At 37.6% G+C, this 13,483-nt stretch overlaps 1 protein-coding gene across 3 annotated transcripts in view; it reads right to left on the reverse strand.

Annotated features, from left to right (window-relative positions):
- Nucleotides 1–13,081, reverse strand: part of LOC127654997 (interleukin-1 receptor accessory protein-like 1-A) — a 191,281-nt gene extending 178,200 nt beyond the window's left edge. For all 3 annotated transcript variants that reach the window (XM_052142589.1, XM_052142588.1, XM_052142586.1), the window contains exon 1: nt 12,737–13,081. The gene's annotated coding sequence lies outside the window, so the exon portion shown is untranslated. The remainder of the gene's footprint in view (nt 1–12,736) is intronic.
- Nucleotides 13,082–13,483: the final 402 nt, after the last annotated feature.

Raw genomic sequence — 13,483 nt, forward strand, 5'->3', positions numbered from 1 at the left:
ACAGAATGAGCAGTATGGCTGGTGGCATTGTCATGCTGGAGGGTCATGTCAGGATGAGCCTGCAGGAAGGGTACCACTTGCGGGAGGAGGAGGTCTTCCCTGTAATGCACAGCGTTGAGAATGCCTGTAATGACAACAAGTATCAACGGGTTAATATAGCAACACACCACCCCAGACCATGACGGACCCTCCACCTCCAAATTGATCCCACTCCAGAGTACAGGCCTCGGTGTAACGCTCATTCCTTCGACGAATAACGCGAGTCCGACCTTCATGCCAGGTGAGACAAAACCGTGACTCGTCAGTGAAGAGCAGTTTTTGTCAGTCCCGTCTGGTCCAGCGAAGGTGGGTTTGTGCCCATAGGTAACATTGTTGATGTCTGGTAAGGACTTGCCTTACAACAGACCTACAAGCCCTCAGTCCAGACTCTCTCAGCCTGAGCACTGATGGAGGGATTGAGCGTTCCTGATGTAACTCAGGCAGTTGTTGTTGCCATCTTGTACCTGTCCCGCAGGTGTGATATTCGGATGTAACAATCCTATGCAGATGTTGTTACATGTGGTCTACCACTGCGAGGAAGGTCAGCTGTCCATCCTGTCTCCCTGTAGTGCTATCTTAGGCATCTCACAGTACGGACGTTGCAATTTATTGCCCACGCCACATCTGAAGTCCTCATGCAGCATGGCTAAGGCACGTTCACACAGATGAGCAGGGACACTGGGCATCTTTCTATTGGTGTTTTTCAGAGTCAGTAGAATGGTTTCTTAAGTTTTTATAACTGTGACATTAATTGCCTACCGTCTGTAAGCTGTTAGTGTATTTACGACTGTTCCAAAGGTGTATGCACATTAATTGTTTATGGTTCATTGAACAAGCATGGAAAACAATGTTTAATCCCTTTACAATAAAGATCTGTAAAGTTATTTGGATTTTTACAAAATGATCTTTAAAATACAGTGTCTTGAAAAAGTGACATATATATATATATATATATATATATATATATAGAAATGTCACTTTTCAAGACATAGTACATACACACACACAGAGTACTGTGCAAATGTTTTAGGCACTTGTTGCATAGTGAGGATGCCATAAATAGTTTTCATTTATCTATTTACATCATATAAAGTTCAGTAAACATAAAAAAATCTAAATAAATATTTGGTGTGACCACCTTTGCCTTTAAAATAGCCCCAATTATCCTAGGTACACCTGGACACAGTTGTTCTTGGTTGATGCCTGATAGGATGTACCAAGCTTCTTGGAGAATTCACCACAGTTCTTTTTAGTCTCAATTGCTTTTGTCTCTTCATGTAATCCCAGACTGACTCCATGTTCAGTGCGGGGCTCTGTGGGTGCAATGCCATCTCTTGCAGAGTGCTCTGTTCTTCTATTCTAATCTTTTCTATTGGCAAAAGTAATGTTTGGGAGTTTAAAATGTATTTTTCCAATTGACACACTAAATTTAAAAATGTAAATAACCATTTATTGGCACTTAAGATTTGTGAAAAATCTTAAGTGTCTAAAACCTTTGCACAGTACTGTATGTATGTATGTGTATATATATATATATATATATATATATATATATATATATATATATATATATATATATTCAAAATTAGCAGTTCTGTCTTGTTTTCTCAGTACAAACATTAAAACATCCTTAAAACAGGGTACATTTTTGTAATTTTAAGTATGTTTTAAGAGAATATATCTTGAGTTAAGTTTATTTTTCTTAACCCATTGGCAAATTGTTTGTTCTAGTTTTAAATGTAAATCAACAAAATCTAGAGAGGTCTATGCTTTAAACAAGAAAAACTATTTGCCAATGGGGTAAGAAAAATAAAAGTAATTCAAGATAGATACATTCTCTGATAACAAGGCTTATTATCTTAGAAATGTTTGCTTCTCAAGTAAATATTTTATTGGATAACAAGCCAAAAATACTGATTAAGAAAATAATTTGTATCACTATGCAGCAAGCTCCCTGTTACCAGTCTTGCATATGAGATTAAATTGGATCCACAAAAACACATTCATACAGATTCACACAAGCCATACACATGGCAGGTTTCAATACTATTCTGTGGGAATCAGTGAGGGTTCTGACAGTTTGACAGTCTTAAGGGAGAGAGAAAGTGACAGTAATGTAGAGGGAGAGAGATGGAGAAAAAAAAACCAAGGAAAGATTGCATGTCAGACTTCATCTGCAATAGGAAATCCAGCTGTAAATGAGTTAATGTGCATAGCTGCATGCATCAATGCTAGTTGAGTTGCATATTGTACACAAACAAGTATACAATTATATACACATTACACTCATTGCATTTATTTATTTGTGTGCATGTTCATCCTTCAAACTCAAATTCTAGTGTAGTGGTCGACCGATATATCACTGAGGCATTTATCGTCATTGGCCGATAAATTTTCCTGTTTGGCTGATTTGTTTCTTGAGGGTGCTGAGAATTGCCTGCTTGCATGTGAAGCAAATGAGATATGCAAACAACCAGACACAGTTCATTTTGTTGTTACCAGAGGCGTTTCCAGCATTGAAGGACATCAGGGGCTTAGCCCAGACAATTTTATTTTCACACTAGCAACCACTTCTCTGTAGTTCAAAGCTGGTGAGAGGGTATTCTTTGAGTTCTGCTCTTGCTGGGCCTGTTTCTACAGTTCCTAAATCTTCCACTCTAGTTCTATCCTCAACATCCTCTCTCCTCCCTGAATCATCTGTGATGCAAAAGAACAGATACAGCACATAACTTATTGCAAATCAGCTTCAAACAACTAATTCATCAAGTGCTACATATTTCAAAGTGTAGACCAATACCATTGAAGAAAATGTATTGGCAAGAGCAGATCAGTGGGATTGCCCTAAGATCTATCATGATTCTTGAATTTTCATGTACGTTACAATAAAGTCATCACAAAAGAGTTATATGAAGTGAGTAAAGTGAAGTAAAAAAAAATTTTTTATATAAATAATTTACATTTTTTTACATAAATAGTCAAAATGATGTATAAGATCCTAAGTTAAAGCAATACATGAATGACTTTAGTCTAAGTTCATTGACACACCATGGCATCGAACTGTATATAATTCTCCATGTTCATCTGTCAAAATCCTTTCATTAGGATCATTGGGATAAGAAATGTTTCACTTTTAACTTTCTCTAAAGTAAAGTGACTGATTAATTGTTACCAGTTTCCATGCCTGATTCTGGCACATCTTTGCTACCCTCAAAGTGTATATTTACAACAAACTAATATCACAAAACAAGTCACACATACATTTTATGCTAATGCTTATTGGTTATCCTTAGAGAAAATAACACCTGATAAACAAGAAAATTATACTCCAAACTGGACTCGAACCACGGTCTCCAGCGTGAGAAGCAGATGCGCTAACCACGAGGCTAGAGGTAACAACATGTGATATCAGTCAGTAGCAGACGTCTTGAGGTTTAGCCTACTGTGGGTGAAAGCCAGCCAGATGATGATCTTTAGACTTTAAGGACAAAAACAAATGCGAATTCTTACCCACTGACTTCTTTCGGAAATTTTAGAAGCCTCATTTGCTTCATTTTTGCTGTCTTTCCTGCTAACTGCTGTTAACTCGCCACTAAGTAAAGTAAGTTGATGTCAGCTCTTCCCCTACCTGCTGCATATTCAACAGAGAGGAAGAAACGGAGTCGCCCATAGGCTACCGACAGCAAAGGAACTTATTCTATAGGCTAGATTATGCCTATGTCTATTTTTACAGGCTGTATGCAGTATGTGCAAAGCCAAAGCACAATGAAATAAGGCAACTTATGATTTCGGAGGTTTACATAGGCTATTGTCCGGTTTCATATTTGTCAGTCAACTTTTCAAAATACATTCGGGGCTACACTCAAAACATTCGGGGCTGAAACCCTGGCAAAATCGGCTGCCGCCGCCTCTGGTTGTTACGTCCCATTGTGTTACTACAATAACAGACCACTGTACAACACAGTGCCATTTAAACGGTCTGAATATCAGAGCCGCAGCATACGCGTTTGAGCTCATAATGTTAAAGTGCTCACCTGCTTCATTCAACAGTTCCCTGTAACTTTTAACTGTCTTGTCTTATGATAAAAAGGCAAATATCAATATAAGTAATATCATATATCATCTGCAAATATGCACATATCTAATTTAAACAGATGTAATAAACCAACCTCATACACCTTCAGCAGACCCAGCATCCTGTGGAACGCTCATAAATCTTCCTCTGAAGCACGCATTCTCACAGTCTCTCCTTAACAGTTCCCTGTAACTTTTCTAATGATAAAAGGCAAATATCAATAAAACTTCTATTATATACCATCTGCAAATATGCATATATCGCATTTAAACAGATGTAATAAACCAAACTCATACACCTTCAGCAGATCCAGAATCCTGTGGAGCGCTCATTTATTTACCTCTATAGCACGCATTCTAACAGTATCTCCTCAGCAGTTCCCTGTCACTTTTAACTTTCTTTTCTAATGATAAAAGGCAAATATCAGTAAAACTTCTATTACTGTATATACCGACTGCAAATATGCAGATATCTCATTTAAAAATATGTAATTCCAAACCTCACGAAAATCCTTTGTTTTCTTCCCATGGAGCACTCATCTAATATCTTCCTCTGAAGCATGCATTCTATCAGCCAGAATCAGGATCAAAAGTTCCTCTGATTCACAAATAACGATGGTCAGTCAGTGACAATCCAAGCCGGCGATCCAGGCCGTTTAAACTGTCAGGAGATTCCTGCTCATGCTGGATCCGCACAAGGGCGTGAGTGCAACTTCAAAGTTAAAGCACCTCACGTGTGTTCTGAGTAAATGTCTTATTCAATATGCACTTTGTGCAATTGATTTGATTATGTATTTTTAATGTCATATTTTAAAAATGCCATCCATTTTTGCTGGACTACTGTGGGTACTGTTATTTCCTTCTTCCAAATATATTTGTAACATTTCGTAGTGATGAGGCGAGAGAGCAATGGATCTAATCGCAGGCTAGATTGAAGGAAACGATGAAGGTGACACAATCAACATGGAGGAACACAAAGAACTAAATATGCACATTTAACATTACATCTTAACATTAACACATAAGGAACAAGAACTGACCATGAGTGCATAAAACAAGAGGGTATATATACACACAGATAACTGATGAGGGAACAGGGAACAGCTGAGGAAGATGGGGAACAGATGGATGTGATGAGGGCAGTGTAACATGGGAATTGTAGTGTGGGGGCAAGAGTCCTTATGAACAGAGGAGGGATGACGAAGATGAAGTGGTAAGACAATGACGATGTGACAATATTATCAATTTCTTCATAGGCAAATTAATTATAAAAATATGATGACTAAACTGAAATAAGAAGAAATTCCTATTAAAAATACAAAATAATTTTTTATATTATTATTTTTACAAAGTTAAAATTTAGTGTGAAATTGAGTAAATAAACTGCTAAATAAGAGTTTATTTGTATTATAATTTTTTTTTTTAGGAATGTTTATGTTTTTGTTATTTACTATGCTAAATGATGTGTGATATATTGGCATTGTATCGGCCTATCAGCCACCCTGCTTTATGGATATCAGTATCGGCAATCGGCCATTAAAAAACCCAGATCGGTCAATCACTACACATGTGCGCTCCAAACATACAGTCCAATGCATACACACATGCCATCAAGATTTTCTCTGTTTTGCTATTATCACAGGAAACCAGTATGGACTTTCCCAAAAGGCCCACAACTTCTAACCAACCCCAATCAATGCATTCACATCTCTTATTACCAATCGATTACTATTCTTTTGAGAAACCAATCAATTAGCATGAACCACAGGTCACAAACCTTACCTGAACAAGAGCTGACAAGAGCCCTCAACCCAAAGGATTCCAATAGTAGTCATTACTGACAAGAAAATAGAGGATAAGCTTATTGTTTCAGTCATCTAGCAATGCACCTGAGTATCCCCTAGTCACTTCCTCACTCTGTCTCTTTCTCTCAACTTGACTTTAATGGCCTGAGAGCTCAAACTGTTTGATAATGAGGGCTTTCCCACAGCATACTTTCCTCATTATGCACACAAACACACACACACACACACACACACACACACACACACACACACACACACACACACACGCATAGATAGTGAGCAGCTTCTTATTGATAATGTGCCCAGTAAAGTGGTCCCTTAGAAACTGGGGGTCTTCTTCCAAATATATTTGTAACATTTCGTAGTGATGAGGCGAGAGAGCAATGGATCTAATCGCAGGCTAGATTGAAGGAAACGATGAAGGTGATACAATCAACATGGAGGAACACAAAGAACTAAATATGCACATTTAACATTACATCTTAACATTAACACATAAGGAACAAGAACTGACCATGAGTGCATAAAACAAGAGGGTATATATACACACAGATAACTGATGAGGGAACAGGGAACAGCTGAGGAAGATGGGGAACAGATGGATGTGATGAGGGCAGTGTAACATGGAAATTGTAGTGTGGGGGCAAGAGTCCTTATGAACAGAGGAGGGATGACGAAGATGAAGTGGTAAGACAATGACGATGTGACAATATTATCAATTTCTTCATAGGCAAATTAATTATAAAATTATGATGACTAAACTGAAATAAGAAGAAATTCCTATTAAAAATACAAAATAATTTTTTATATTATTATTTTTACAAAGTTAAAATTTAGTGTGAAATTGAGTAAATAAACTGCTAAATAAGAGTTTATTTGTATTATAATTTTTTTTTTAGGAATGTTTATGTTTTTGTTATTTACTATGCTAAATGATGTGTGATATATTGGCATTGTATCGGCCTATCAGCCACCCTGCTTTATGGATATCAGCATCGGCAATCGGCCATTAAAAAACCCAGATCGATCAATCACTACACATGTGCGCTCCAAACATACAGTCCAATGCATACACACATGCCATCAAGATTTTCTCTGTTTTGCTATTATCACAGGAAACCAGTATGGACTTTCCCAAAAGGCCCACAACTTCTAACCAACCCCAATCAATGCATTCACATCTCTTATTACCAATCGATTACTATTCTTTTGAGAAACCAATCAATTAGCATGAACCACAGGTCACAAACCTTACCTGAACAAGAGCTGACAAGAGCCCTCAACCCAAAGGATTGCAATAGTAGTCATTACTGACAAGAAAATAGAGGATAAGCTTATTGTTTCAGTCATCTAGCAATGCACCTGAGTATCCCCTAGTCACTTCCTCACTCTATCTCTTTCTCTCAACTTGACTTTAAAGGCCTGAGAGCTCAAACTGTTTGATAATGAGGGCTTTCCCACAGCAAACTTTCCTCATTATGCACACAAACACACACACACACACACACACACACACACGCATAGATAGTGAGCAGCTTCTTATTGATAATGTGCCCAGTAAAGTGGTCCCTTAGAAACTGGGGGTCTCAAGAGTATGCTTTATTTGCCGGGAAAACAATGAACTATATCTTATACATGTGAGCACTCACACACACAAACCTATACACAAACTTTCAAGTTAACCCTATCCAAGATTTAGAGCTGTTGTATAACAATGTTAAAACACAGTCATACATGGGGGGTTTGTTGTGTAGTCAAGCTACAGTCTTCATCTGTCATCTATCCTTAATACATGACACAATGCATAATAGAATATTTGAAGGTTGTCAGCTGATGAATTGATGAAAATATTTCTAGTTTACTTTTTGCGCAAAACCAAACCAAACAAGTCTGCTATATAGCTTGTCAATAGCAAGATTTATAAAACTGGCACAACATGGAAAATTTTACAGCTCTGTATATTTCTTGTGTTCTTTAATTTTGGTACAAATTGGTAGTAAAACTGTATGTGTCTAGCATTCGCCAAGTTACATCTAACTTGTTTGTGTTGTGTTCGACTCCAGGTCAAATACACGTTATGTGTCTTTCTGAGCATGCATGCTCACAACAGTGAGGCCAATTTTGGTATTGTTAACATGTATACATGCTGGACGAATCCAGTGTACAAATGCATTATCTAGGTCTGTTAGTCCGTTTTGCAAAAATTGGATTGGTATTATTTCAGTCGGACTAAAGCGTTGACATATTAAAAAGACAAATGATAGTTTTTGTCCAACTGAAATCAAACTTTTAATGTGCATATAAACATATTGTGTTATTCCCAATTCAGCACGCAGTAGACTTTGCTATAGAAGATCATACTGGATCTGAGTAAACACATTTTACTTATCCAAGGCACACATGCATTTTGTTTCTTTATGTTAAAGCATATTATCATGTTGAATGTAATTTTGAGACTTGTTTGCATTCCTAATTGGGGTCTTTTGACAAGTTTGAATTAAGTGCAATGCACTGTATTTATAAAAGTAGCTCACTCATCAAATTAATTATAAAGCCAATAGATTTGGCCATAGAAATGTAACATTTCGGTATATAATTAACTTTCTGTATTTAACAAATTAGGCAACATTTGATAAATGATTATGTGAAAAGAAAGATTTAGATATTTCCTTGCAGGTTCCTTGTTATCTGCATTTGAAGTTTTAAATAAATGTTTGAAGCAGTTATCCACTTTACATATTTGATTTAATTTGAAGTGCTCTGGGTGTGGCTTTATAAACTGTGCCTTTTAATTTTGTAAACAGGTACACAGAATGTTTTTACTTATATGCAGATTTAGATTTATCTGCAAATATATTGGCTATCGGCCACCAAATATAATGAATTATCGGTTATTGTAACGGCCAACATTTCCATATCGGTGCATCCCTAGTTTTTATATAATAACATAGCAGGGTGTGAGTAATAGTGCGAGAAATACGTTTTATAAAGTCTTAAACAGCCATGGTACCCGTGATTTGTGTGAAATTAAATAAAAAGCACAGATGTTGTAGCACTTAAAAAGAAACTTTTTGGTTTGGTGTTGATGAAGGGGTACATGAGCCTTACTGATGGAGCTATGAGGGAACATAAGACAAAAACAGTTGGGAAAAGCTGCTGTATCAAAAAAAGCCAATTAAACTCAAATCAAAAGATCAACAGACTCAGAAACTGTAAGCTTATATTCTCTGACTGCCCCTACACAAGCAAGGCAGTCTGCAGGTCAGTTAATGTGTGTATTCTGATTTAGCAAGTTCTGAAAAACTGATGCCGACGCAAGCTTTACATGACAAATGAATGCTTTTATCTGAGTGCCACATACACGATTTCTAACTTTCCACAGATCGGGGCAATAGTCACAGTGGTTTTGTCATATAAGTGATACGTGATCTCGAATTGACCTGTTCATATATCAGAATAGAGAACGTTCTGGCAGATGTATTCAAGCTTCTTCAAACAGGGAACTGTCCTTTCAGCACCACTCACAGTCAAATGGCCACATCACATCAAAGTGCATTTTTTTCTTATTGGTTTTGTGCTGGTTTTCACAAGATCTTCAGAGATTTTATCGATAAGTGGCTAACCAGAGCTCCCGGCAAAATAAGCTCACGACAGAACATGCCTTATTTATTAACAGGGCATCCAAATGCCTCTGGTGATGGCATGCAATCTCTAAACAGATCTCTTTGGATCCCCTCTCTCCAAAGCTTAATGGGATAAAGTGTGTGTGTGTCCATCTTCAAATTCACCCTAGGCAATAAAAGCTCCTCCATGGGACTAGATGCATTCTTTATAAACACACACACGCACACACACACACACACACATACACACACTGTCCAACGTCACATCCAAAGTGACAGTTCCTTTAAGAGGAGTCAATGGCGCTGTCAAAGACAATTTGCCAACTTTTCATCTGTGTCTTCTTGGCTCACGTTTATGGGAAGAACCTAAAGTCATCATTAGTATTAAGATATTGACTTATTCGTACTGATTATTACACACCAAAACGAGGAAGTATATGCAAAGATTGAGAATTTTTGCAGGTGGCATAAGGGAAGTGAGGGATGCAATATGTCTTCATTGGAACAGAATGAAATACACAAACTTGTTTTTATATCATAGTGGGGACTCTCCAGAGACTTCCATGCATTTTATGGATTTTATACAGATCTGACGATAATTTCTATCCCCTAACCCTACCCCTAAACCAAAGCCTTTTTGCATTTTTACATTTTCAAAAAAACAAACATACAAACAAAAAAAATATTGTTTAGAATGCTATTTCCCTCGTTGGAACCACTGGCTAGGCCCCACGAGCTAGATGATCTCAGGTTTTACTATCCTTGTGGGGACATTTGGTCCCCACAATGTAGTATAAACATTTATAGAAGGTCTTCATCCATGAAAGCTTAAGCTCTATACCATGGGTTTGTTCTCACGTGAATCTTAGTTCTCTTCTCTAGGCACATGAGCACATTGATCTTTCATTGTGTGACCACAAGCGTCCACAAAAACCATATGAGACACAGGGAAATGTAATTGTCTAACAACAACAATTACTCAGAGGAGATATACAGGGATTGAAGCAACAATATCAGGTTGGCATTACAGGAATAGTTCACCCAAAAATTTAAATTGTCTCATCATTTCCTCACCCTCATGCCATCCTAGATGTGTATGATTTTCTTTCTTCTGCAGAACACAAACAAAGATTTTTAGAAGAATATTTCAGCTCTGTAGGTCCATACAATGCAAGTGAATGGTGACAAGGCCTTTGTAGCTTGAAAGTTAAAGTAAAATAATTTCTTACATGTTCTCACCCACACCTATCATATCACTTCTGAAGACATGGATTTAACCACTAAATTAATATGAATTACTTTTATGTTTCCTTTATATGATTTCTAGAGCTTCAAAGGTCTTGTCACCATTCAATTGCATTGTGAGGATCAAGAGAGCTTAAATATTCTTCTAAAAATCATACATGGAATGGGCATGAGAGTGAGTAAATGATGAGATAATTTTCAATTTTGGGTGAACTATCCCTTTAAGGCTTTTCACTATGCTGAACTCTTGGTTCATGTATTTTTGACCCAAGGATAAGGCCTCTTTTAACCCTTGGTTAAGCAAAATTTCACATGTGTATTTTTAAAAGGGGGTTATATTAAGTCCTGCTCCATTTTGGAGCCAAAGATATACAGTTATACAAAGTGGTGCAATAAAGTTAAGGCGAGTTGTTTAGCAACGGGCAACCAATCATAAACTAAACAACACTTGTCTCATTAAAGACTCATGCCAACTGTATTGTTGCAGTAACTTTCACTTGCTGTGGAAAATTGCCCACTGGAGTGATAAAGAGACGTTATTGTTACCCATTTTTGGCAGAAAGGTCTATTCAAGACCAGCAATTGTAATAATAAGTTACTTTATTAACCTCGTAAACATGCAAATAAAAATGCTAACCCACAGTTTACAAATGTACAGTGTTGAACCTCAAAACCTCAGGATTAATAAGTAATTCAAGTATAAACTGTGGGTAACATGGGGAAAGTTAGCAGAGGGAAAACAATGACCCTGGGTTAACAATTTTCAAAAAGTGTTAAAAGCTCACAGAAAAGTCTAAACTGTACCAGTAAGCACACACTGTTGTTCTCTTTCTCCCTCTCTTGCAGACTGTGATCAGACGCCACTGCATTTCGTGTGTGTGTGTGCGCGCGCTCGCGCGCGTGCGTGCGTTCTCCCCTTACCATCGCAGGAATCACTAGTTTCACCCCTTACACCGCCTTTAAACAAGCCATTTCCAACGGTACAACATCACATTGCGTTTTCCAGAATTATTTAGTTTAGATACCAAAATGTAAGACCATATAGCCTATTGTAATGTGGTGTAATAGCAGGCTTGCACACGTAGGCTAGAGCACCTGGAATTATAGGGATAATAAACCGTAATTTAGTCAGTAATGATAACGATTAAATTCGCTTATTGCGCTTATGGAAAGTCGTGGCTCACACAGAGGTGTTAAATGAATAGTTAGTCGTATAGTTAAAGGAGCATCTAAAGAAGTAATGTCAGGGTCATATTTACCAGTAAAAAAGAAATTGAAGTCTTTTGGAATAATTAAGATCTAGCCTACATGCATTGTGATATTATCTTATTTAGCTGGCAAATAAATATATTTCCCATTCAATTCTCATTATCATAAAAAGTCCGGATGATATACTTTGAGTTTGTTTGTAATTCTAATTATTCCCATTTCAAATTCTTATAAGGTTCTGATAACTGTAATACAGTAATACGAAACGTCCTCCCCGGACGCAATTTTCAAAATCAGCATAAATTAAAGGCAGTACAGCAAATACCACCACGATGAATAAATACTCTAGGTTTTAAAAAATATTTTTTTCGCATTGCAGTAATTAGAATGGGGAGGGGGTTGTGATTTATTGTCAGGAAAATAACACAATGTTAATTAGCCTTAATTTTCTTTAATGGTTTTAATAATTTTCTTTTGATTTTAGGCTGAAATATGACCAGGTTATGTCTTGAAAGGTTTCTCGAAATTCACTGTAGAATTGTAAATGAACAGTGAAAATGAGTTGATATAGTTTAAGCATCAAACTCCACAAATTATTAGATGATTGTGATATCTTGTAAAGGTTCAAGTATACATTGGCATCTTCACGAGCCACAGCAGATCAACTCGCCACCCCCCGCATCGCCACGAATCCTCCAAAAACACACACTTTAAACTTCGCACGGGTAACTAACAAAAGCTTACCGTCAGCCCACGTCCAAATATGTATCCGCGGTCAGTCAATAAGACATTTGGACACAAAATGAGCGCGCATCACGGTGAATGAGGAATCTGAACAAATCATCCATCCGAAGAAAGAGGTATACACCAGCTAATAGTTTATTCCAATACAGACGTTGCCGTATGACGAATTCAAAGGGTTTCCAGGGGTCTCTAAGACTTTAACATCACAATGCATTAAGAACTCAAAGATGAAGAAGGGGGACCCATGGCTTGACCGCGCGCCCTCATCCAGCAGAGAATCAGACGCTTCTGCGCATTCCGTGGCGCGCCGTGCGCTCGTCGGTCAGATGCGGCGCGAGGAAGGGGATGATTTGAGATTTCTCAGGTATCCGGCAGCGAGAGCTCCTGTGGGGGTTTCCTCTTCAAGACGCTCTGTATGCGCTCGCTGCTGAGGGAGAACTCTCCCTGGTCCTAAAGTCCGTGCAAACCCCTGTGAAAAAACACTGTGGTGGGCAGAGTGACTTTATGAACACCTTCAGTTAAAGAAATAGTTCACCCGAAAATGAAAATTCTGACTTTGTGTACTCACCTTCAAGTCGTTCCAAACATGTTGGACTTCCTCTCTTCCGTGGAACACAGGCAATGAGAGCATATATTGACAAGCTCCAAAAGCACCATAAAAGTCTATACCATACTTGTGTGCTATATTCTAAGTCTTCTGAAACAATCTAACTTTTTATTAAAAGCAGACTGAAATTGTTATTCACT

This window comes from Xyrauchen texanus, chromosome 14, assembly GCF_025860055.1.
Source record: "Xyrauchen texanus isolate HMW12.3.18 chromosome 14, RBS_HiC_50CHRs, whole genome shotgun sequence".
NCBI lineage: Eukaryota > Metazoa > Chordata > Actinopteri > Cypriniformes > Catostomidae > Xyrauchen > Xyrauchen texanus.